Below are 25015 nucleotides of genomic sequence, written 5' to 3' on the forward strand. Positions count from 1 at the left end.
GTGGTTTCTGCCACTAGTCTTCCGTGTTTTGGCCCAACGTGTCGTTCCTATTGGACAGAGTGAAGCTACGTCACAGCTCAGAGCTTCGAAAGTTGGACTGGGTTGAACTTTGACCACGTCAGCCTGCTGACAAGTGGCAATGCGCGCTCCTGTCAGAAGCGTTGCTTTAGCTCGGCTTTTGATGCGACGCTTCTGATGCCTCTAAAAAGCAACACGTCTCATTGAAAATACTGCTTTTTAGACCGATTCTTGACGCCTTTGACACTTCTGACGTTTTCAGTGTGAAAGGCCCATAATAAGACCTTTTCCAGAAATGCACCTGCTGACTCGGGAGGAAAGCTGGAGCTTTTGTTTTTCTATTTTTATTTTATTTTTTGACAATACAGAGAAGTGTCAAAATCTGAATCACAAGGACAAGGTGAGATTTTCACACTTTGAAGTGAATGCCCCCAGCCTGGTGATATTGTGACTTTGGAATTCAAACTTTTCAAATTGAAAACTATACAGGGGAAAAGTGTAAAGAAGTCTGGAATCTCCCACATTTTAAATTGTCTTTCTGTACATTATTTTTTCTTTCAAACAAGTTTATTGCACATTTGTTACATACGAGGGCTGTCCGTAAAGTATAGGTCCTTTTTATTTTTTTCAAAAACTATATGGATTTCATTCACATGTTTTTATGTCAGACATGCTTGCACCCTCGTGCGCATGCGTGAGTTTTTCCATGCCTGTCGGTGACGTCATTCGCCTGTGAGCACTCCTTGTGGGAGGAGTCGTCCAGCCCCTCGTCGGAATTCCTTTGTCTGAGAAGTTGCTGAGAGACTGGCGCGTTGTTTGATCAAAATTTTTTCTAAACCTGTGAGACACATCGAAGTGGACATGGTTCGAAAAATTAAGATGGTTTTCAGTGAAAATTTTAACAGCTGATGAGAGATTTTGAGGTGATTCTGTCGCTTTAAGGACTTTTCACGGTGCGAGACGTCGCTCAGCGCTCTCAGGCAGCGTCATCAGCCTGTTTCAAGCTTAAAACCTCCACATTTCAGGCTCTATTGATCCAGGACGTCGTGAGAGAACAGAGAAGTTTCAGAAGAAGTCGGTTTCAGCATTTTATCCGGATATTCCACTGTTAAAGGAGATTTTTTTTAATGAAAGACGTGCGGACAGGTCCGCGCGTCGGGACGCAGCCGACGCGGTGCGGCGGCACAGGAAAAACACCTCCGTGTTGATAACCATTTGTTAAAATCCAGTTGGCTTTTGATGGCTTTCAGTGGAGTGAGTATATGAGAAATTGTTTATCAGCTGGAGATGTTCCAACTTGTCCTCAAGGCTTCCAACAGAGGTGTTTTTCCTGTGGCGGAGCGTCGCGTCGACGCTGCAATCCGCCCGCACGTCTTTCATTAAAAAAAATCTCCTTTAACAGTGGAATATCCGGATAAAATGCTGAAACCGACTTCTTCTGAAACTTCTCTGTTCTCTCACGACGTCCTGGATCAACAGAGCCTGAAATGTGGAGGTTTTAAGCTTGAAACAGGCTGATGACGCTGCCTGGGAGCGCTGCGCGATGTCTCGCACCGTGAAAAGTCCTTAAAGCGACAGAATCACCTCAAAATCTCTCATCAGCTGTTAAAATTTTCACTGAAGACCAGCTTAATTTTTCGAACCATGTCCACTTCGATGTGTCTCACAGGTTTAGAAAAAATTTTGATCAAACAAAGCGCCAGTCTCTCAGCAACTTCTCAGACAAAGGAATTCCGACGAGGGGCTGGACGACTCCTCCCACAAGGAGTGCTCACAGGCGAATGACGTCACCGACAGGCGTGGAAAAACTCACGCATGCGCACGAGGGTTCAAGCATGTCTGACGTAAAAACATATGAATGAAATCCATATAGTTTTTGAAAAAAATAAAAAGGACCTATACTTTACGGACAGACCTCGTACAGTGTGTCAACAAAACACAAACATTTTAGATTAATTAAACTAATGAACAATTCAGCACAGAATCAGACCAGAAACAGTACTAAAAGATTTTCATTTTTGTCTTTGGGCTTCAGGACACAAGGTCGGCTAGGGCGCCAAGTGGAAGCGTTGCGCGCAGTGATAGTTTCCAACAGCACCGCTATACTAAAAATTTTTGGGGAGAACCCTGATCGGTGAATCAACCTTTTCAACCCAGCACAAGTCACAACCACAAGACTGAGCAAAAAGTAGAAAAATGAGTGATGGACATCACCCTTTCAGCGACTGTTCATCGGTGAGGGCAGATGAAGCTGTGACTTGTCCTGTCAGAGAGAGCTAGCAACCGGTCAGGCAGAGAGCCAGTAGCCGCTATGATTGAGCAGACATACTCAGTCCAAAATTCACTTTTGGACATATACACACACCCAGTTTGAGCAACGGAGCCTCTGCAAATTTGTCTGAGGTGAGTGAGTAATCTAAAAATAAAACATGATGTTACTGCATCGCTAACATTAGCCTTTAGCTGCAGAATGTTGAACCAATCACTCAGTCGAGCTGAATGAATGTTTTATATTCGTAAATTGTTCAGTCTAATCTTATTTTTAACAAATAAAGCTACACCGTTTTTAATAATTACTGTTCTGACTACAACATAAATCTCAAGTTTAAATAACTGATTTTTTTATTTTAATTTTTTTTTAACTATCTAGTAATCGGACAAAGAAGACAGCACACTGCTGTTTCGTGTTTCTTTATATTTTAAGAAATATGTTTCTTCACTTGCCTCACATCGGGAACATTTCAACTTGCTGTGCAGAGAATCTTGCACATAAAAGAAACTTCCAGTGATGGAGCTGAACACCAAAACCTGAAGAAGAAGAGAACATCTCTGTTCTTCAAAATGTGAGGAAGGTGTCTCCAAAAACTCCACCAAGAGGTTGAAGTTGCAGAAGAGACTTTCATCTGGTTAACCCTCTGGGGTCCGAGGGCATTTTTTGGACAGTTCACTCGCCTGGCATAAATGTTTTATTACTGCTGTCAACAACTCTCCCTGCATCCCACAATCAACTTTTATGTCTCTTTTTTTCAGGACAACCTGGGCTTTCAGAATATATATGTTTTTGTTGTGTTTTATAAGTGTAATAAAGGTTTCCAATCAAAAATAGGCAAGGAAAAAATAAAGAGAAAAATAATTTTCCACACACATTTATTCAAAACATACAGCAAACTATAATAAACAACTGTTTTAACACTTTATAAAGGTAATTTGAGATCTTGTGTGAAAGTCTGTACAACAAAAAGGTTCAAACAATAAACACAAATGCACATTTTGAGCAATATATACAAAATGGTCTACGCGTTTTGTTGTCCATTGATATGGTAAACAGTGCTTTACGCAGAGAAAGCAACAGAGTTATCCGGTAACATTCACATGCAAACAAGTGGAGCAATCCTGATAGTTACACACTCTGTTTGAGCACATGAGATTGTCATCAAATGCTTTCCGTGTGCTCCTGCTTTCACTGATCGCTGTGCGTAATGGCAAAGGGCGCACTGAGTATGTACTCATTGGAGCACCCAGGGGGCTATTCAAACGGGCCAACTAGTAACACATCACTCCTGAAAACGATCTTTGGCTATCCACATGAGGGAAATCTGCCCTACGATTATGTGACGGTGAACCAATTCCGATTGGACACTCACATTGCGCATGTCATCACGCAGCTTCTATGAGGAGTACAAAGATGGCTGATGGCTGCCTCGAAAGTCTGCAGAGTTAACTTTACAGCAAAAAAAGTAAGTTTCTATCTCATATAATTCAAAAGGTATTTATAATTTAGTAAAGCTTGGTCTTAGCCGTCGTATATGACAGCATTGGCCCCAGAGGTTTAAATGTCCTGAGGGTCCAGCTCACCTGTCGTCTCTGAACTCACACCTGCTGCTATGCTTCTAAATAAAACAAAGGCTTTAAACCCATTTTATTTTTTTGAAAAAGCTGTTTCTTTTTTAAACATTAAATGAATGAATCATTAAACATGTCCATGAAGTTAAACTTCAGTCAAAAAAACAAAAAAAAAAACAAAACAAAAACACACTTGCACGGGTACAAGAAGCCCTGCCCCTATTGAGCACAATTTCAAAGCATTCACAATCACTAGAACAGTCAAATTCATATTTTAGTAATTACTCTGTCCTGATTACAACATTAAAATTAATCATACAGTCAATGAGGATGTAATTAAATGTTGAAATGACTAAATTAAAAAAAATGATTTCATCATCAGGTTCATGTCACATTGAGAAATCCTAATTAACAGACACACTGCAGTTATTGCTACATCATCTCCTGTTGTGTTTCTAATAAACATTTATATTTATTTATGATGTCTTTTTTCCTGGTTGAAATGGAGATATGAATGAATCTATCAGACTTAAAAATGTACACATTACTTACTATACTATTTTGTCTAAAAATAAATGCCCAAGGTTCATTATCATGTTAATCAAGAAATCATCTCATCTGAAACAACAGATAAGTTATGGTTTTAAATTACGAACATCAAAGATTTCTAAACAATCTTTTTTAATAAAAAAAAAATTAAACTATTTTAATTACAAGTCTTCTAATGTAAGAAATGTTTTTAACTTCAAAATGTACAGTAATCAGAAATTAATCTTGAAGTAAAAAAAAAAAAAATTAGAAAACTGCTGTGTATAAATTACCAGTTCTGATGTTCCTTTGACACATTTCTGCACTCTTCCATGTTTTGGCCTGATGCCTTGTTTCTTTTATCTTGAAAGTAAGGCTGTATCAAAGATAAATGTCTTGAGCTTTACTTTACAAAATCTGGCCCCCAAAATGCAGGAAATAGTGTTCAAAGGTTTCTAACTTTCAAAAGAGATGCCCACAGATACAATACTTGCACCTGTACCGCTTGCCGCTCCCATATGCTGTGAAAACATCCTGGTGAGAACCCTGTTTGTGTTATATTTCATGTGATTTTATATTAGGCATAGGACAAAAATAATGTTTACAAAGATATAAACACACATTAACATTTGATGGACATACCATTTGCTCCCTTCTACAAAAATGACATACAGCAGCTTTGATCCAGTAAGGCAAAGTCAGGCAGAGTTTTTTTTTTTTTTTTGTCATCTTCAACATTTCTGAGTGGGATAACATCACTTTTTCTTTTTTCTACGTCCACCACGTACATAATAAAATCATTGGCGTTTATTTATTTATTTGTCTGTCTGTCTGTAAGCAAGATTCCGTCAAAACTATTTCAAGGACTGGATGTGGATCAAGATTTCACTTTATATAGACTCTGAAGTATTACGTCAAAACTACTTCACGGATTCTCACCAAATTTTCACCATGAATACATATTAGGCCATGGAAGACTATGCTGAATTTTGGAGGCGATCCGGATCCAGATTCTGTATTAAGATTTCCTTTTATATAGGTTTTGAAGGATTACTTCAAAACTACTTCACGGATTCTCACCAAATTTGCTCCACAGGTAGATATTAGGACATGGAAGACTCCATTGAATTTTGGAGGTGATCGCAGCACAAGCTGGGAAGCAACCTCAGAAGCAGTGGGTCTGTAATTTCTTCATTTAACCTCAAAGCCATTTAAAGATGTCAATTGTGAGTCACCTTTGTGCTGATTAAAGTTACTAAAGTTACTCGTCTTGTTACGGGCAAGAAATGACAATCGTCCTTTGTTCTACACTTTGATATGGTTCTCTGGCGAGAGCTGGACCCGCTTCACCCGTTGGTAAACTGAAGCTCAGGTAAAGGAAATAATTATAACAATGACATCATCTGTTTTGTGAGGCTAACTGCACAGCTTCAAACGCTACGTGGCTCTCTAAGAGTAAAGTTGCAAAGATAGATTTCGGTCTGAATTAACTTCAAAGTGAATCACCGTTTTAAGTCAAATGACACCTCTTCCCAAAAGTTGTAATATAGAGAACAAACTACAACTGACCAAAACCGTTTTGTTTTTCTCCCAAAATGAGATGTCCCCCATTCTTTATGAGTTACATCTTGACAAGCAGTGCATGTCAGCTCAGGGTCTATTGAGTTAAATTTGTCTCCTTAATATCTGAAAGTAAATGCTTTTGACAGATTTTGTTTATTTCTATTTATGTCCAGAGATCAAGAATCCACCATGTACAGATTTATTTTATTTATGTCCAGAGATCGAGGATCCAGTGATCATGTACAGATTTAAATTTTTTGTATTTATGTCCATAGATCAATTTTGATCGGCCGACTTATTTACTTTAAGACTCAATAAAATGTTGTTGATATAGAAAACCTGTAAAGCCTACTTTTAGTACACAGAAAATTCACAGGAGGTATTGAAAAAGGGAATCAAAAAAAAAAAAAATCGGATCATAAGCAGAATCGGTGACGGCATCAATATTGATAAAATCGTATCAATACCCATCCCTAGTTAAGAGCTTATGGTATTCTAAAGTTTGACACCTTTTTTACTGCAGCCAAATGACAGTTACTGATCTTCTATATTAGTAATAATCTGTATTCGTACCAGCATACATACATACATACTCTGAAATGGGACATTCCATATAATAAGTATTTTTACTTTTTTGTATTGAAGTATATTAGAATACCAACACTTTTGTGGGTTTACTACAACATTTTCAAAACAGCTCTTTGATCTTGTTACTTTGTCAGTTTGCTGGGACACACACACACTCCCGTCCAGCTGATGGTAATATTTAGAGGTGCACCGATCAGGATTTTTTAGGCCGATCACCGAAATTTTGATCGGCCGATACCAATCAAGTACATATTTGGATCATGCCCAAAATAAGAATATAGGTCTAATGCATAGGACTATTTTTGCATTAAAACTTGATGAAAACAAAAAATATGCATTCAAATAAAGACACTAGAATAAACTGCCAACTTTTGTTTTATTACACTGACTTTGTTCTACCAGCAAGCTTTTTTTTTCCATGTTTCATGTTGCTCAGGTTACAGCCTACAGAGAATACGTTGAGAATGTAAAATACAGCCCTCATTCTATGGGGTTAAAACTGTCTCATTAATATTTGTAAATGCACACAGGGTGATCTACAAATAATCATTGATTTGCAAATGTGTTCAGATATCCACAAATGCAAATTTCATATTTGGAACTTGTAAATTGGTCTTTGCAAATAATGTATTTGCAAATATAAAACTTAATTTGTAAAAAATAAATAAATAAATAAATTACATTTGTAAAACTGGAAATTGTATTTGTGAATTGAGTTTCAGCATTTGTGGATCACCCATTACATGCATTCATCGCTTTCCTCTGTGACGTAATTTTGAGACATTCTTTTCGCGAAATCCACAGATCCACAAACAAATGCCTACTGATTCACAAAGACACACTCACGCACACTGGATATCCACTAGATGGCAGTGTGGTTCCATTCATTACACAGCAGTCTATTTAGATCTCTCAGAGCCATTTGACTCATTTTGTCTTCTGATATGAGCTGGACGGACATGGACTACATTAGATGATGGCGACTGCTCTCCTTGTCCGTCCAGCTCATATCAGAAGTCAAAATGAGTTTACGTCACAGAGGAAAGCAAAAACAAAAATAAACAAAACTGTGTTTCACTTTGAAGTTATTAATTCACAATGGACTCTATCATTCAAACTTGACTCATCAGAGAGCCCCGCATTGTTTGGAGCTGTGTGAACAGAACGGAGGACGATTCTCGTTTCTTTCTCACAACAAGACAGCAGTCCCAGTTAGTAACTTTAATCCGCACAAATGAGACTCACGATTGACATATTCAGGGATGAAAGTGGTGAAAACCAAAAAAAGGTGAAACCCAAAATTACCCCCCAACACCACCTGCATGAAAATGTTTGAATTCTAGAAGCTCTGAAATGCAATCTGGGACTATTCCAGACGATAAACTGGAGTGAGTGCAGCATCCATTTAGTGAGAAAAAACAAAACAACTTTCCTTATTTAAATTCATTCCAGTAGTATTCTGCTCTTACTAGGATGCAGCAGTTTTCTAGTTTAGCAGATAGTTCTGGAGGAAATCACTGAAGAAATTAACAAACTAAAAATATGGTTTGACCGAAACAAATTGTCATTAAACTTAAATAAGACAGGGATGAAATGGAGGTGTAAGAGTCAGGTGTTCACAGGAAACATTTATTTCTGTATGTATGTATTTATTTATTTATTTATGTTCATTGTTAGTTGCTTTTATATTTTCTGTTGTGTTTCTATTCAGGTTCTTTTTGTCTCTTTCTCTAAAATTGTACATAAGCATTAGATGATTAATATATAAACAAAAATAAATTTAAGAAATATTACAATTTGAAAACAAATGCACCCGAACGTGATGAGAGCTGCAAATGCATAAGGCTAACTTTTAACACTGAAAATGCCATAGACATGCTAACGCGTTAGCATCGCTCCCGTTTTTAAGTTATAAAATACATCTATCAACTGTTTCAGAAGACCATAACAGGTCAGTTTAACATAGAAAAGGTAAATAATACTCACAGACGTATGCTCTTTAGGGTTTTAGTGGGGGAAAATTAAGCGAAAGAAAGAAAGTATAAATGAAGCAACAGATCGAAGCATTGCTTCAATCTGCGAACCACTGCTTCGATTGGTTCAAGGTTCAGAGCAAAGCCGCGCTGCAGAAAAGTTGATCACGGACCCGCTGCAGGGTCTGTAATCAATGTAGAGAAATCATTTTCCTGACACCCCCCAAAACAACGCCCACTCTGAAAGACCGATAACAGAATCGTTAAGCAGAAAGCTTATTGATGTCGGTGGATCGAATCATTTTTTAACGATACCCGAAAGGAACCGGTTCTCGATACCCATCCCTAGTCGCAAGTGCTGCAAATAGCAAATTTCGTGTCTATTTTTGACACCGCAAAAAATAGTCCAGACCGGCGATACCATTTTGAAACTACACATGCTCATGCTGGGCATGTCACGACAGGACCAAGTGCTCCCTGCGCTACTGCCTGCACTGTTGGCGTGATCGGCCGATAATGATCGGTGCCCGATCGATCAGTGCACCTCTAGTAATATTGCATCAAAAGGTTTGCCAACTACCACTAAAGTTACTAAAGAAGACAATGCTAAGATCGTGCTAACTCAGGAAAGAAAACATAAAACTGTAATGATATCCGTTTGCTATCGTACACAGATAATGATAAAAACATTTGCGCGAGTAGATAACTGCAGTGGATACGGTAATGTTTGTGAATGTTGCTTTAAAGAATGTTCTCACAACAGCTTGATGTTAAAGGCAGCAGCAACAAGAACTTGAATAAGTTTCGTACCTCACCTCAACTCAACTTTTTTTTTATATAGCGCCAAATCACAACAAACAGTTGCCCCAAGGCGCTCCATACTGTAAGGCAAGGCCATACAATAATTATGAAAAACCCCAACGGTCAAAACGACCCCCTATGAGCAAGCACTTGGCCACAGTGGGAAGGAAAAACTCCCTTTTAACAGGAAGAAACCTCCAGCAGAACCAGGCTCAGGGAGGGGCAGTCTTCTGCTGAGACTGGTTGGGGCTGAGGGAAAGAACCAGGAAAAAGACATGCCGAGAAGGGGGGCAGAGATCGATCACTAATGATTAAATGCAGAGTGATGCATATGGAGCAAAAAGAGAAAGAAACAGTGCATCATGGGAACCCCCCCACAGTCTACGTCTAAAGCAACATAACCAAGGGATGGTCCAGGGTCACCTGATCCAGCCCTAACTATAAGCCTTAGCGAAAAGGAAAGTTTTAAGCCTAATCTTAAAAGTAGAGAGGGTATCTGTCTCCCTGATCTGAATTGGGAGCTGGTTCCACAGGAGAGGAGCCCGAAAGCTGAAGGCTCTGCCTCCCATTCTACTCTTACAAACCCTAGGAACCACAAGTAAGCCCGCAGTCTGAGAGCGAAGCGCTCTAATGGGGTAATATGGTACTACGAGGTCCCTAAGATAAGATGGGACCTGATTATTCAAAACCTTATAAGTAAGAAGAAGAATTTTAAATTCTATTCTAGAATTAACAGGAAGCCAATGAAGAGAGGCCAACACGGGTGAGATATGCTCTCTCCTGCTAGTCCCCGTCAGTACTCTAGCTGCAGCATTCTGAACCAACTGAAGGCTTTTTAGGGAACTTTTAGGACAACCTGATAATAATGAATTACAATAGTCCAGCCTAGAGGAAATAAATGCATGAATTAGTTTTTCAGCATCACTCTGAGACAAGACCTTTCTGATTTTAGAGATATTGCGTAAATGCAAAAAGGCAGTCCTACATATTTGTTTAATATGCGCTTTGAATGACATATCCTGATCAAAAATGACTCCAAGATTTCTCACAGTATTACTAGAGATCAGGGAAATGCCATCCAGAGTAACGATCTGGTTAGACACCATGCTTCTAAGATTTGTGGGGCCAAGTACAATAACTTCAGTTTTATCTGAGTTCAAAAGCAGGAAATTAGAGGTCATCCATGTCTTTATGTCTGTAAGACAATCCTGCAGTTTAGCTAATTGGTGTGTATCCTCTGGCTTCATGGATAGATAAAGCTGGGTATCATCTGCGTAACAATGAAAATTTAAGCAATACCGTCTAATAATACTGCCTAAGGGAAGCATGTATAAAGTGAATAAAATTGGTCCTAGCACAGACCCTTGTGGAACTCCATAATTAACTTTAGTCTGTGAAGAAGATTCCCCATTTACATGAACAAACTGTAATCTATTAGACAAATATGATTCAAACCACCGCAGCGCAGTGCCCTTAATACCTATGACATGCTCTAATCTCTGTAATAAAATTTTATGGTCAACAGTATCAAAAGCAGCACTGAGGTCCAACAGAACAAGCACAGAGATAAGTCCACTGTCCGAAGCCATAAGAAGATCATTTGTAACCTTCACTAATGCTGTTTCTGTACTATGATGAATTCTAAAACCTGACTGAAACTCTTCAAATAGACCATTCCTCTGCAGGTGATCAGTTAGCTGTTTTACACCTCTCTATTTATGTTAGAGCCCGACCGATATATGCCCTTTTCAAAGTACTCACTATCAGCCAAAATTTTGCAGATAGAACGCCGATAATTTCTCATAAACAGAACAGTTACTGAAATAATGTTTGTGTCGGCAATGTAAAATGTCCTTGCACCGTTTGTCCAGTAGATGGAGCTCTGACTCCATTCAACTGAGAGCTGCTTACACCCCTGCTTAAATGTGTTCATCACCGGCCCCCGTAGTTCGTCGTCACACTGCACTGATCGGCTGACAAAAGCATACAAGTAAGTTTATAAGGATGTTGTTTGTAATAACTCTGCGATTACATTTACCCCATATTTCTCCCGTTTCAGTTCAACTCAGTTTGATTAACTCAGTTTATGTAGTAATGTGTCAAATGTGTTTCATTGTCGGTCATGCTTTTTATTAAGCCCACGTTGTGTAGACCTTATTTCTAGCATGAAAAACTTTAGTTTACTGCTAAGAGGTTGAAATATTCAGATTCACTGGTCGTCCGGAAGGGTTCTGGGAATTACTGCCGTTCGCCATTAACCCTCTGGGGCCGACGCCATCGTATACGACGGCTGGGACCAAGCTTTACTAAATTGTATATAACGTTTTAATGATATGAGATAGAAACTTACTTTTTTTTTTGCTGAAAAGTTAACTCCGCGGACTTTCGATCCACCGTCGGCCATCTTGGTATTCATCATAGAAGATGTGTGATGACGTGTGCAATGTGAGCGTCCAATCGGAATTGGTTCTCCGTCACATGGTTTTCCAAAATCCAATCGTAGGGCAGCTTTACCTCACGTGATATGGCAAAGATCGTTTTCAGGACTGATATCTTGCTAGTTGGCCCGTTTGAATAGCCCCCTAACAGCTCCAATTGCATTTTTGCATTTTTTGAACTTGAAAATTCTTCTCTGTTATAAAGTTAATCAATATGAGGACAAAGCTTCAGCTTTTAGCTCATACCTTTTTGTTAAGGGTCCAAAAAAGAACATTTTATTCATTTAAAAAAAATTATAATAATATCGGCTGATTTATCGGCTATCGGCAAATCAGCCGATTTATCGATAATCTGCTTTATTTTCATCCAAATATTGTTATCAGCATCGGCCTCAAGAAAAATCCATATCGGTCGGGCTCTAATTTATGTGTGAGAAGAGAACAGATATGATGAGAAAGCGCATGCCCTGGCTGTTTACAATCACCGTTATTGTCACTGCCCTATGAAACAGTGAGGCTGACACGCACCGTTTACCTAAAACAGACTTATAGCATATTAAAGCAAAGCAAGAACATGTACTGCGCAGATCCCAGCAAAACCACACACATACACACACACAAAAGGAAAAGCCCAAACTGAATGTGCACTGTAAAATGGTCAAAGGAGTGACAAGAAGAGAGTGTGGAATAAAATTCATTATTATATGGCCATGATGCTACGCGCACTCTGATTGTGACAATCAGTCTGGAACGCGTATCACATTCATTACAAACCAGAAAGCTAAAAAACACAATTAGAAAAACCAAGTCAGACATGAACATACCTCATAAATATCTAAACTGCATCAGAAAAAAAAAAAAAAAACAGATTTAAAGCTTACCAGCTAACAACCGGACCATCTCTTAGCAAGTTCTTCATGAAGGTGAAGCAAACAGGCCTGACTACAAGCCGTCAGCAGGTTTCATATTCGGGAGATACCACATATACAACCCCTGGCAATAATTATGGAATCACCGGCCTCTGAGGATGTTCATTCAGTTGTTTAATTTTGTAGAAAAAAAGCAGATCACAGACATGACACAAAACTAAAGTCATTTCAAATGGCAACTTTCTGGCTTTAAGAAACACTATAAGAAATCAGGAAAAAAAATTGTGGCAGTTAGTAACGGTTACTTTTTTTTAGACCAAGCAGAGGGAAAAAAATATGGACTCACTCAATTCTGAGGAATAAATTATGGAATCACCCTGTAAATTTTCATCCCCAAAACTAACACCTGCATCAAATCAGATCTGCTCGTTAGTCTGCATCTAAAAAGGAGTGATCACACCTTGGAGAGCTGTTGCACCAAGTGGACTGACATGAATCATGGCTCCAACACGAGAGATGTCAATTAAAACAAAGGAGAGGATTATCAAACTCTTAAAAGAGGGTAAATCATCACGCAATGTTGCAAAAGATGTTGGTTGTTCACAGTCAGCTGTGTCTAAACTCTGGACCAAATACAAACAACATGGGAAGGTTGTTAAAGGCAAACATACTGGTAGACCAAGGAAGACATCAAAGCATCAAGACAGAAAACTTAAAGCAATATGTCTCAAAAATCGAAAATACACAACAAAACAAATGAGGAACGAATGGAAGGAAACTGGAGTCAACGTCTGTGACCGAACTGTAAGAAACCACCTAAAGGAAATGGGATTTACATACAGAAAAGCTAAACGAAAGCCATCATTAACACCTAAACAGAAAAAACAAGGTTACAATGGGCTAAGGAAAAGCAATTGTGGACTGTGGATGACTGGATGAATGTCATATTCAGCGATGAATCTCAAATCTGCATTGGGCAAGGTGATGATGCTGGAACTTTTGTTTGGTGCCGTTCCAATGAGATTTATAAAGATGACTGCCTGAAGAGAACATGTAAATTTCCACAGTCATTGATGATATGGGGCTGCATGTCAGGTAAAGGCACTGGGGAGATGGCTGTCATTACATCATCAATAAATGCACAAGTTCACATTGATATTTTGGACACTTTTCTTATCCCATCAATTGAAAGGCTGTTTGGGGATGATGAAATCATTTTTCAAGATGATAATGCATCTTGCCTTACAGAAAAAAACTCCTTGCAAAAAGACACATAGGGTCAATGTCATGGCCTGCAAATAGTCCGGATCTTAATCCAATTGAAAATCTTTGGTGGAAGTTGAAGAAAATGGTCCATGACAAGACTCCAACCTGCAAAGCTGATCTGGCAACAGCAATCAGAGAAAGTTGGAGCCAGATTGATGAAGAGTACTGTTTGTCACTCATTAAGTCCATGCCTCAGAGACTGCAAGCTGTTATAAAAGCCAGAGGTGGTGCAACAAAATACTAGTGATGTGTTGGAGCGTTCTTTTGTTTTTCATGATTCCATAATTTTTTCCTCAGAATTGAGTGATTCCATATTTTTTTTCCCTCTGCTTGGTCTAACAAAGTAACCGTTACTGACTGCCACAATTTTTTTTCCTGATTTCTTATAGTGTTTCTTAAAGCCAGAAAGTTGCCATTTGAAATGACTTTAGTTTTGTGTCATGTCTGTGATCTGCTTTTTTTCTACAAAATTAAACAACTGAATGAACATCCTCCGAGGCCGGTGATTCCATAATTTTTGTCAGGGGTTGTAGTAGCCATATAATAAACCGATTATTAACCTCGCTTGCTCGGTCTGTACAGGAGTATCATACCTAGACATGGGCCGATAACCGATTTCACAGTATACCGTGGTATGAAAAAACATGGTATCAAAACCACTAAAATTTTCGTTATACCGTCCCTACGGTATGAGCAGGTTATGAGAATTTTTGACAGGCAGAGCGGAGGCAGCCGCTGCCGCCGTTCCCCCTGGCGTGCACCTCTGTCTCTATTTACAAACAGGCAGCTAACGTTAGCTAGCTCTGCATCATAGCTGAAGGAGGTGAAACCTGCACTGAACTTTTCCCTCCGTCTAAAAGAACCAAGTCGGCTTTTTCATTTTATTTTCTGTGGAATAGCCCTTCAAGCCAAAAACGGCGGGAACAAAGCACCGTAGCTATGGCCTGTGTCGGACTCGGAGCGATTCAAGATACCCACGAAGGTTTTCATGGAAGGAGTAAACTTTATCCCATCCTTGAAACCAATGACAAATACAAGCAGTGGACTCGAGTCATGCTTGTGGTCGACCAAATTTCCTCCACAAACATGTCAAGAAGGACAAATACATCTATTCCAAGCACTTTGTTGGTGAAGTTGGGCCAATATTGAGCATCCGGAGTTCCGGACCTTATTCCAGCCATGTTTCTCCCTAGGCAAGTAAGTCCTGTTTCCCACAGGGCAGATGTTACATGTCTAAAAGAGTGACTATTATTTTGGTATTTTCTCTAAAGTTATCAGTGGTATAATGCTCGTAGTGGTAGGCGTCACGTCAATTAGTGCACCTGAATCACACGCGCTTCATATGCAAATAGCCCATGGGTTAAAGCAATAAATTTTCATCTGACTGAAATTTTTTCCTGGCAAAACTCAATGCAGCAATTTCCTAAAATGATGCATAGTGGGGGCACACACACTTTTTTCCCTCAATAAATACAATAAACACATTATACAGTATACAAATCTGTTCTAAATAGCCTCTAAGGAGAGAGAGACAAAGCATAAAAAGAATGCAAAACCTGAACATAACGGTACATAAAAGGGTGGTGGGGGGCGGGGTGTAGTCTTGATTCTGGGGGGTCTGGGGGATCTCCCCCAGAACATTTTTAAAAGAGCAAGTCAAATTTTGTGTATTCTGGTGAATTTTAATGGGTATTAAGCCCTCTGAAACAAATAAAAGTCACTTCAAACTGTCAAGTAAAAACACAGTATTGATTATGGGGGTGCTCCCCCAGAAATTTTTTAAAAGAGCAAGTTAAATTTTGTATATTCTAGTGAATTTTAATGGGTTTGAAGCCCTCTGAAACAAAGAAAACTCACTTGAAACTGTCAAGTAAAAATTCTTTGTCTTCTGTAGTATTTTCATCAGTTCCATTCCGGTAAATGTGCCAAAAGGGTGCTGTGTCGCTGGTTGTACAGTCAATAAAATACAAAATTAGGGCCTAAAGTAATTGACAACGTTGTTCTGCTGTGCACAAAGTAACACTGTCACCCGTTTTGAAAATGCGCACTGAGAAACTCAAAACTGACGTATTCACATTTAATCGGTAAAATGCTCTCACTCATAAAACAAACTAGGGCTGCAAGTAGCTATTATTTTAGTAATCGATTAATCAGTTGATTATTTTTTTCAATTAATCTTTTTTTATTTTTTGTTTTTTACTTACATGTGAGTATTGCCATTATTTCTTGAAGTGAGTTATTATTAAAAGGCCTTTATCAAGCAACATCATCATTTGACCTTGTAACAAAGTTATGTTATATTCTCGTCAAAAACATACCTGGAGTAGTGTTTTCTTTTATTTTGCACATACATACATCACTGACACACCACAAAGAGATTTCCATCAGTTTTCACCCGATTATGAGCATTTTTAGATGCCTACAGAAACCACTGACAACATATTACAGCAAGAGTCCACAAGTTTTTTGAAGGCCTGACTAAAGTGTAATGTTATCTTTAATAAGATATTTTCATGAAAAAAGACACAAATGTGCAATTTACTGCATTTTTTTGTGTAAAAACACAGCTTAGATGTGGTTTGACCAAAACAAATTGTCATTAAACCTAAATAAAACAGGGATGAAGTGGAGGTGTAAGAGTCACTAGGTGTTCACAGGAAACAGTTATTTCTATATTTATTTATTTATGTTCATTGTTAGTTGGTTTTATCTTTTGTGTTGTTTCTTTTTGTCTGTTTCTCTAAAATTGTATTGTAGCATTATTAGTTATTATTACTATTATTGTTGTTGTTGCTATTATTAATATATAAATAAAAATAAATAAAATATTACAATTTGTAATACATTTGACTCTTTTACAGCTTAATGCTAACTTTAACATTGAAAACGCCATAGACATGCTAACGCGTTAACGTCGGTCCCGTTTAAGTTATAAAATACATCTATCAACTGTTTCAGAAGACCATAACAGATATGTAAAGGTAAATATTACTCACAGACATATGCTCTTTAGGGTTTTAGCAGAGAAAAATTAAGATAAAGTGAAATAAAACAAAGAACCAACCAAAGCAGCAGATCAAAGCATTGCTTCATTGCGTCACTGGTTCAAAGCAAAGCCATGCCCTGCTCTACTTGGGGAAGGTCTGCCAATGTTCCCACGAACACAGGGAGAAGGACCGCAGCAAGCATGGCAAGCAGTAAACAGAGCGGAGAGGAGTGAAAATTCACACAGTCCCTTCCTCCGCGGTGCGGCGCCATACACGCTGACATTGCTGCTACTTTAATTAGCGCAGAATAGGATGTTGCTTTGACAATGAGAGTATCATATTTTGGCCCCAAAACACGCATGACACCACGTGCGCAAGCGTATGTGTAGTTAAATTCCCCAAATGATGGAAATCCGTCGTGGTGACGGAGAACTTTAACCCATGAAATAGCCATAACGTTGTTAAAGTACATTTTAAAGCTATACATAATACCGTGAAACCGTGGTATTTTTGCCCACGGTTATTATACCGTCCAAATCTCATACCGGCCCATGCCTAATCAGACCTCTGTGTTTTTCGCATGGCCCTCGCTAGTGCTCGGCCCGTACCACGGTCTGATATTTTCCCGTACAAACTCAGCAAGCGCAGTTAATAATACTTTATTATCAAAGACAAATGATGGGGAAAGACTGAGCAGCCACGCAAATGCAGCCGAAATGCTACCCAGGATAAATGCACACACTCAACTGTTGCATATTATGCCAGAACAAAACATCCCTTGTTTATTTTATTAGATGCCCAGTTCTGATCTAGACACACAGCAGATTTAGAGATGCAAGGTTTAGTGAGGCGTCTTTAGAGGAAATCACTGTGGAAAAGCCGTACTCCGCACCCTCAGGAACATCAATGCTAATAGCGCAGTTAGGGCTGAAACGATTAGTCGAATAACTTGAATAATTTGATTACAAAGAATGTTTGAGACAAATTCTGTGTATCGAAGCTGTTTAATGTTGTAGTACATATGCCAAGCCTGTGTGTGGCGCTGTAATGTCCCTAGAAAAAAACTGAGGAAAACTAGAGCATGTGCATAAGCCATGTAAGAGCTAATCAATGTAGCACCAAACACTGCAGCTTTCCAATGCGACACACAGAGTAAAATAAAGCGTTTTAAGAGAAAGAGGGTCCACGCTGATCATCTGAAATAGCTTACTGCGCTTTGCTTTAAGCAGTGTGCTTGTCTATTTAAAAAAAAAAAACACACGTTTTGGTTAGAGTTAGGGTTGTTTCAGCATTCTAAAGAGACAGCGCGACAGAGGGAGGAAGGGGGAGAGAGTATTTCGTGTACTGTTTTGAGAACGGTGTGCATTTCTGAAAATAAATAAAAGTAGGGCTGAAATGATTAGTCAAATAACTCGAATAATTCGATTACAAAAATGTTCAAGGCAAATTCTGTGCATTGATTGTTCGTTTAACATTGTAGTACATATGCCAGGCCTGTGTGTGGCGTTGTAACGTCACCAGAAAAAACAAAAGAAGACTAGAGCACGCAAAGCCGTGTAAGCGCTAATCAAATTAGCACAATAGCTACAGCTTTCCAACGTGACACACAGAGTGAAATAAAGCCTTTAGGAGAAAAACGGTCCACGCTGATCATCTGAAATAGCTTACTGCGCATTTAAAGCAAAGCAGTGTGTTTGCCTGTTAAAAAAAAACAAAAACAGTTTCGTTCGCTGCCTGCTCTCAAAAAAAAAAAAAAAAAAAAAAAAAAAAAAAAAAATCACACAGGGACCCAGTTCACCAACCTTAAAAACACAAACAAACAAAATAAAAAGCCTCAAATGGTTGAATTTTACAAGTTGTGGAAAACAAAAAAGAAAGCCACATCCTATCGCTATTTCAGCAAAAAATGTCAAGACTTTGGCCCGACTTTGGCTGAGCTCCCAACACCAGGAAAGATCGAAAACTTGTAAAGATGTGAAAAAATAAATAATTACCCAGGAAAACAGAAAGGGATACACTAGATTTGACAAGCTCCGTGATAACCCAGTGACATTGTGCCATTGATTAGGGAGAGGCCTGGACTGCTGATGTTGTTAAAAACGCAAAAGTACTTTTTATCCGAAAATCGCCAGAATTAATCAGATAAAAAGGAGTATTCTACGTATGGCCAGAATATTCGATTACTAAAATAATTGATAGCTGCAGCCCTAAATAAAGTACTTCATTTAGTCATGTGGGGCCAGTTTGGGTAAATTGTTGGAGTCAATTTGGGCAAGTCTGGGTCAGTTTGGGTAAACTGTCGCACCACTGTGCTCACTCACGTTCAGGTGCAGCCTGACTGACTGAGGATTACACCGACCGCCTGCCTGCGCTTACGGTCCGGTGTCAGGGGAGGGCTGAGCTCCTGACACCGGGAAAGATCCAAAACTTGTAAAGATGTGAAAAAATAAACAATTACTCAGGAAAACAGAAAGGGATACACTAAATTTGACAATCTGCGTGATGGCGCAGCGACATTGTGCCATTGCTTACGGACAGCCCTGGACTAGATTTTGTTTAAAAACGCAAAAGTACTTTTTCCGATTACTCAATTAATCAAGAATAATCGATAGAATACTTGATTACTAAAACAATCAACAGCTGCAGCCCTAAGCGCAGTCTTGACCAACTTTGCTGTAATACATTGATAATATAACCATGTCAAACCATACAAATTGGGGGGGGGCAAAAACAAAAAACATTGGAGCGGACATCTGTTTAACAACACCACAGCCCTTGCCTAGGTAAAAACTCGGACAACTGGACAGAAATCCAGGTATATCTGGAAAACTTGGATCAGTATAATTTGCAGTATGGCCAAAAGGTTTTGGAGCTCCCAGCCATACATTGTATGTACTCTTGTTTTTGCCTATGTAGTGGGTACCATGTTTATTCCCACGGTTGGTAGTTTGTTAGTTGGGCAGTACGCAGTGACAACCACACAGGAGGAAGATAAACTACATGAATTCAACCACAGCTGTTCGGCATTTTCAATAAATTAACCTGCAGCCATTAAACATTAAGCAAGTGGAAGACACATCAATGGGATTTCACAAACATAACACAACATAATACAATTGGATTTCACATAGGCAAAATAAAGTTTCTCTTTCAAAGTTCACCAGGTGCAATAGGGTTTGTCCTCGATACGTGGCCTTTTAATCTGGCGAGTTACGATGTCATTGCATTTATTGTTATTCAGTTATTGTGGAAGCTGGCTGAGATGAATTAACTCCCACTCCAACTTTTTTTTTTGCCGTCTAGGCCCTATACTGCTACCAACACAGAGAACTGGATGAATATAAAAATATTATTATTCTTAATACAAGTCAACACTCTTCTTTAGACTAGTAAATAGATGGCTACATGAACATTTCCAAGTTGCACAAAGTGTCTAGGACTTCAGTCAGATAAATTATGAATAAATGCAATGGTACTGCATGGCAAATCTGTCTGGAGTAACCAGGTCTCAAAAACTGAGTGACTGTGCAGCAGACAAGTCATGAGGGACACCACTAAAACACGCATTACACAACGCTAAAGTCGTTATCGGCTCCTGTGGCTGTGACTGCAGAAACTGTGCAAACTGCAACTTTTGAGTGTTGCATTACCAGTTATGCAGCTTCATGCAAGAGTGGCAGTGTGAAGGACTTTAGTGAAAAATAAATAAAATAAAAAATAACATAAAATATGAGATAAATTTTGCTAGGAAAGGGAAAACAAGAACCAGTTCCAAATGTTTAAACTCACTGGAATCATATGTCTCAGATGCCATCAATTCTTGCATGTTTTTGCATGTTGTAACTGCTCCTGTTTGCAGAAGTTCATATTTAATTTCATGCCAATCTCTGTATATAGCAATAAAGAACATGACTGCAATGATTTACATTTTTTCCATTTTTATCTAATTTTGGAGTATTTTATGACAAACACCTGGAATAATCTGGCTTGTTGTGCGGTGAAGCATCCTAATGGACAATAACGTCCATCCCCTTCACCTTTCATGTATGTCGTCAAGTCTCTTCTGTACAGCTAAGGTGAAATTAAAGATCATTTTATTATAATTACTGCACAGTAGTTTGTATAAGATACTATGCATATTCTTCGTATTTTGTCTGCCTTTTATGCATGAAATGCTGTTACAAAGGTAAAAACAGTGTTCTTTTTGGAGCCAGGGATGGATTTTACATTGTTTCTTATGAGAAAATTAGTTTTGGTTTAAGAACAACATTTTGGAACCAATTAAGTTCTAAAACTGAGGTTTCACTGTATTAACTGACTGTGGCAAAGTTAGAAATACAGATCATTACAAATATTTTGTAACCACAGACTGTGTTTGACAGTCATGTCAAGGCAATTTCCGCACTATATATAGATAGAAAATAAACAAAGGTGCGTCATGTTATAATCACAGAAGGCTATGTATGGCTAGCCAATGCAAATAGACTGAGAACTGGACCAAGAAGCAGAATTGACATTTGCTAGTACGTTTGTTGGGCTTCTCCTTTTTGTCACTCAAGTGTCCACAGCAGATCTGGCATGGATCTCAATGCTGATCTGGCACAGATAAGGCAAATGGGAGACTCTAGCCTAGATTTAACCTGTTTTCTTGTGTTCCAATCTTTCTCCATTCTACTAAGCATGAAGCTAAGTGATGATGGAACATTCTCCACAGTTTTAACTCCTTCAGAGTTATCATGGGTGTCTTGGTGGTTTCCCTCACTTGTGTACTTGTTGCATGGGCATTCAGTTTTTGAGAAATACCAACCACACAGATTTAGCAGACATGCATTTGTACTTCTTAATGACTGGTGAAATTGTAATACCTAAATGATTAATATGGTATTTTTGCTAAACCCCTTGAATTAAAGCTGAAAGTCTGCACAAACACATCTTGACCCCCCTCCCCACACACACACGCCTTTGTGGCGGTGAAGAGGCAAAAATCACAACATAACACTGCCACCGTTTATCTAGTTGTGGACCTGACTGTACAGATGGTTAAACTAGTTAAGCACAGCTCAGTGTTGCGTTCGCGTGCATCAGCAGCACATCCAGGGTGCCGGTTAATTGAAGTAATTGCTCGCTGGGTGGGACGTCAACTTGTCTGGATAAACTTCCTCCAGCATCACATGCCGCTGCACAGGCCCCGCAAAAAAAGCCACAAGAAATGAAACTAAAATGGAGGTTTTCAGCATGAATCCTGTAAGTGCCTGTGGTGCTGGAGTAGAAATGCTGCAAAGTGTTATATTTTTTCCTCCCCGGCAGTGAAATAAATGTTTTATTACCTTCTACTAAAATGTGCCATTTCACTTATAAATACTGGTTCTTTAGAGTGAAACAACACGGCAAAGTGTAATGTTGGACGAGTGTTTATTTTTTTCCTCTCTCTCTTCTTTTTAAAGCAACCCTCACATATCCGACATTGCTCCGTGTGCGAAATGTTCCACAGAACAAGTGGATAACGTTAGCTAGCCGCTAATGCTAACCATCCTGTTAGCTCCGCCGGCTAACGCTATGAGCCGCGCCGATAACTTCTAGCAAACATAAATAACGACGGCGATATAGTAGAAAAGGTGAGTGGACGTAAAGAAAATCGTGAAGGAATAGTCCCTAAAGACGCCATCTTTCAGAATAGTGAGAGCGAGCAGGCGTTGGTGGGTCTAAGTTATCTCGGCCCCTTGTCCTCCAGAATATCAACTCCTAGAATAAGAAACACACCAGCTAAAACACAAAAACACACAAGAATCCAGCTGGATGGGGCCGAAAGCGGCGTGCCAGCCCGCACAACCGCCCACAAACTGTCAACAACACACCGATAAAGCCACACAGGGAAAGCCAGCTAAAGTTTGCCAGGAGAGGAAAAAAATTAAAGTTATGAAATTAAAAAGCCCAATGTGCACTTACTCAGCAGCAGTCCTCCTCTAGATTAATTAAATATATATATCTACAAGAAGCCGATCCGCGATGGAATGAGAGCACATGGACACTCCGGCTTAATCCTTCCCGTACAGCTTTATTTTGTTGCTGTATTTTATATTTAGTTTTTGTAAATATGTGTAAAAAACAGAGAAACTGAAGCTACAAAACAAGAAGAACTCTTCTTCAATCTCATTCAGCTCAGCTCATCACACCACGTATCCCTGCGCTCCGGCGCTGGACGAAGGGAGACAAAAAACTACTTATAGGCGCCGCTAATGCTCGTTTTCCGTCGACAAAGCGTTCGATAGTTGCGAGAGTTGCTCTTAAAGTTCGTTAAATCGAGTCGATCAGCAGCGCCGGGCGAGAATAAAATGTGTTGGGAAGCGGACTATTTTTTGTGTCGGTGCGGCGAATTTATTTCACTTTGCCTAAGGAACGGCGGTGCTGCGACTCCCATTGCCTAGGGAAAAAACCCGGATGTAAACTCAGTGAAACTCTATGGAGAGAAAGTCAGCCACGCGCACGCACACAGCGAATGCGTGCAACTCGGCACAGAACTGGAGCCAGTTCTTGGTGATGTTTGATGTTGTTGAGTGTGTCTGCGGCAGGCTCGTTTTCTCTCTCTTTATTTTTCACCTTTGTGGACTGAGCGCCGGTCGGCACGGTTCATCGCCCAGCTGCAGGACGGTTTCCACGGGGTGAGTTCCACGGTGTGGACCCAGGATAGGTGCGCATGTTTGACATTCTTCACTGCCACAAAAAAAAGCAACTTTGGAGTTAAACAGGTTCGTAGTGACCATCTAGCCACCAAGTTTTTGTGTATAAACTAGACGACTACTCAGAGAGTATATACTTCTGCCAAAACCGAACAAGCCTCTCTCCCCTGTTGCTATGGATACCGAAATGGACGCAAACTGCGAATTGGGTCGTTCAAAGTAGAATGCAATTTCGTTTGAGAGAGAAAGAAAACAATCTGTTTTTCTGTATTAACAACTGAGTTATCTCATTAATTCAGAAACAGTTCTTTAAAAATAATGACTTAATTGTCCTGTTAATTATGAAAAAAAACAAAACAGCACTGTGTCCTAAAATAACCAGGGCTGGATCCAGAGTGAAAATCTGACAGATGCATTTTGCCCGATGATAAATAAAAATCGTACACGTCTTGTTATTCAGTAATCTTCATTCTTTTATTCGTATTTTATTTATATCATGTATCACATGGCTGTGGAACTTCCCTATAATTTAAAAATAATCAAGTTTTATAATTTTGCAGAATTTATTTATTTGCTCCAGAACAAAAGTAGAGCTGCAAATTTACAGTATAGTTTTAGAATTTTATAGAATTTATTTTTAATATTTATTCGCTCCAGGAGAAAAAAAAATAGATCTACAAATTTACAGTGTAGTTTTTGGAATTTTATAGAATTATTTCTAATAGTATTTGTTCACTCCAGAAGAAAAATAAAACTACCAATTTACAGTGTAAATATGAAGAAAGTTCTGTGTGTCAACAATGGATTTAATTTCTTGATTATTGGAAAGTGTCCTATGCCACGTGAACGAATGGGTGCCTTTGTTCGGATACATGTATTTAGTAAATAATAAATGTTTTCCCAATCTGAAAGTTTGTGTGTGGCATAAATACTCTTAAACCAGGCATACTTCCATGATGATTTATGGATAAATTAAATTCTTTTACAATCAATGCATGTGGCATGTCTGATATCGTTGGCATCAACATAGACAGCAACTGAGCGAGTTGTTTTTTGTTTTTTTCTAAGTTTCGGGCCATCGATCGACCAACAATTTTAGTCGGAAAACCACCGAAAATGTAATTTCAGTCATCATAGAATGCCTTTCAAACCACATTATTGTCTGAAAACTATTTCTAAACCACTCACAGTTTCTTGCTGAAATAAGCGCCCAATTTTCCTTGCACAACAACTTTTTCCTGGATGCCATGATCATTGACTCGACTGGACTGACGCTATGTTTGTTTTGATTCACCTGCGAGGTGCATTGTGGGATCAAATCAACAGCTGTGTTCACTGCGGGGACACGTTCGGCACTATTCGGGATTATTCAAGATTTTTTTTACCGATGACGAACGATGCGTAAAAATATCTGACCGATGCAACTGCATCATTCCAAACCGATCTGGATCTGGGCATGAATAA

General features: G+C 39.0%; 1 protein-coding gene across 1 annotated transcript in view; it reads right to left on the reverse strand.

The window, feature by feature from the left end:
• phf21ab (PHD finger protein 21Ab) overlaps positions 1–22944 on the reverse strand; it is a 174962-nt gene extending 152018 nt beyond the window's left edge. Inside the window, 1 exon segment of the mRNA XM_034175775.1 lies at positions 22821–22944. The gene's annotated coding sequence lies outside the window, so the exon portion shown is untranslated.
• Positions 22945–25015: the final 2071 nt, after the last annotated feature.

This window comes from Thalassophryne amazonica, chromosome 8 (assembly GCF_902500255.1).
Source record: "Thalassophryne amazonica chromosome 8, fThaAma1.1, whole genome shotgun sequence".
In the NCBI taxonomy this organism is placed as follows: domain Eukaryota; kingdom Metazoa; phylum Chordata; class Actinopteri; order Batrachoidiformes; family Batrachoididae; genus Thalassophryne; species Thalassophryne amazonica.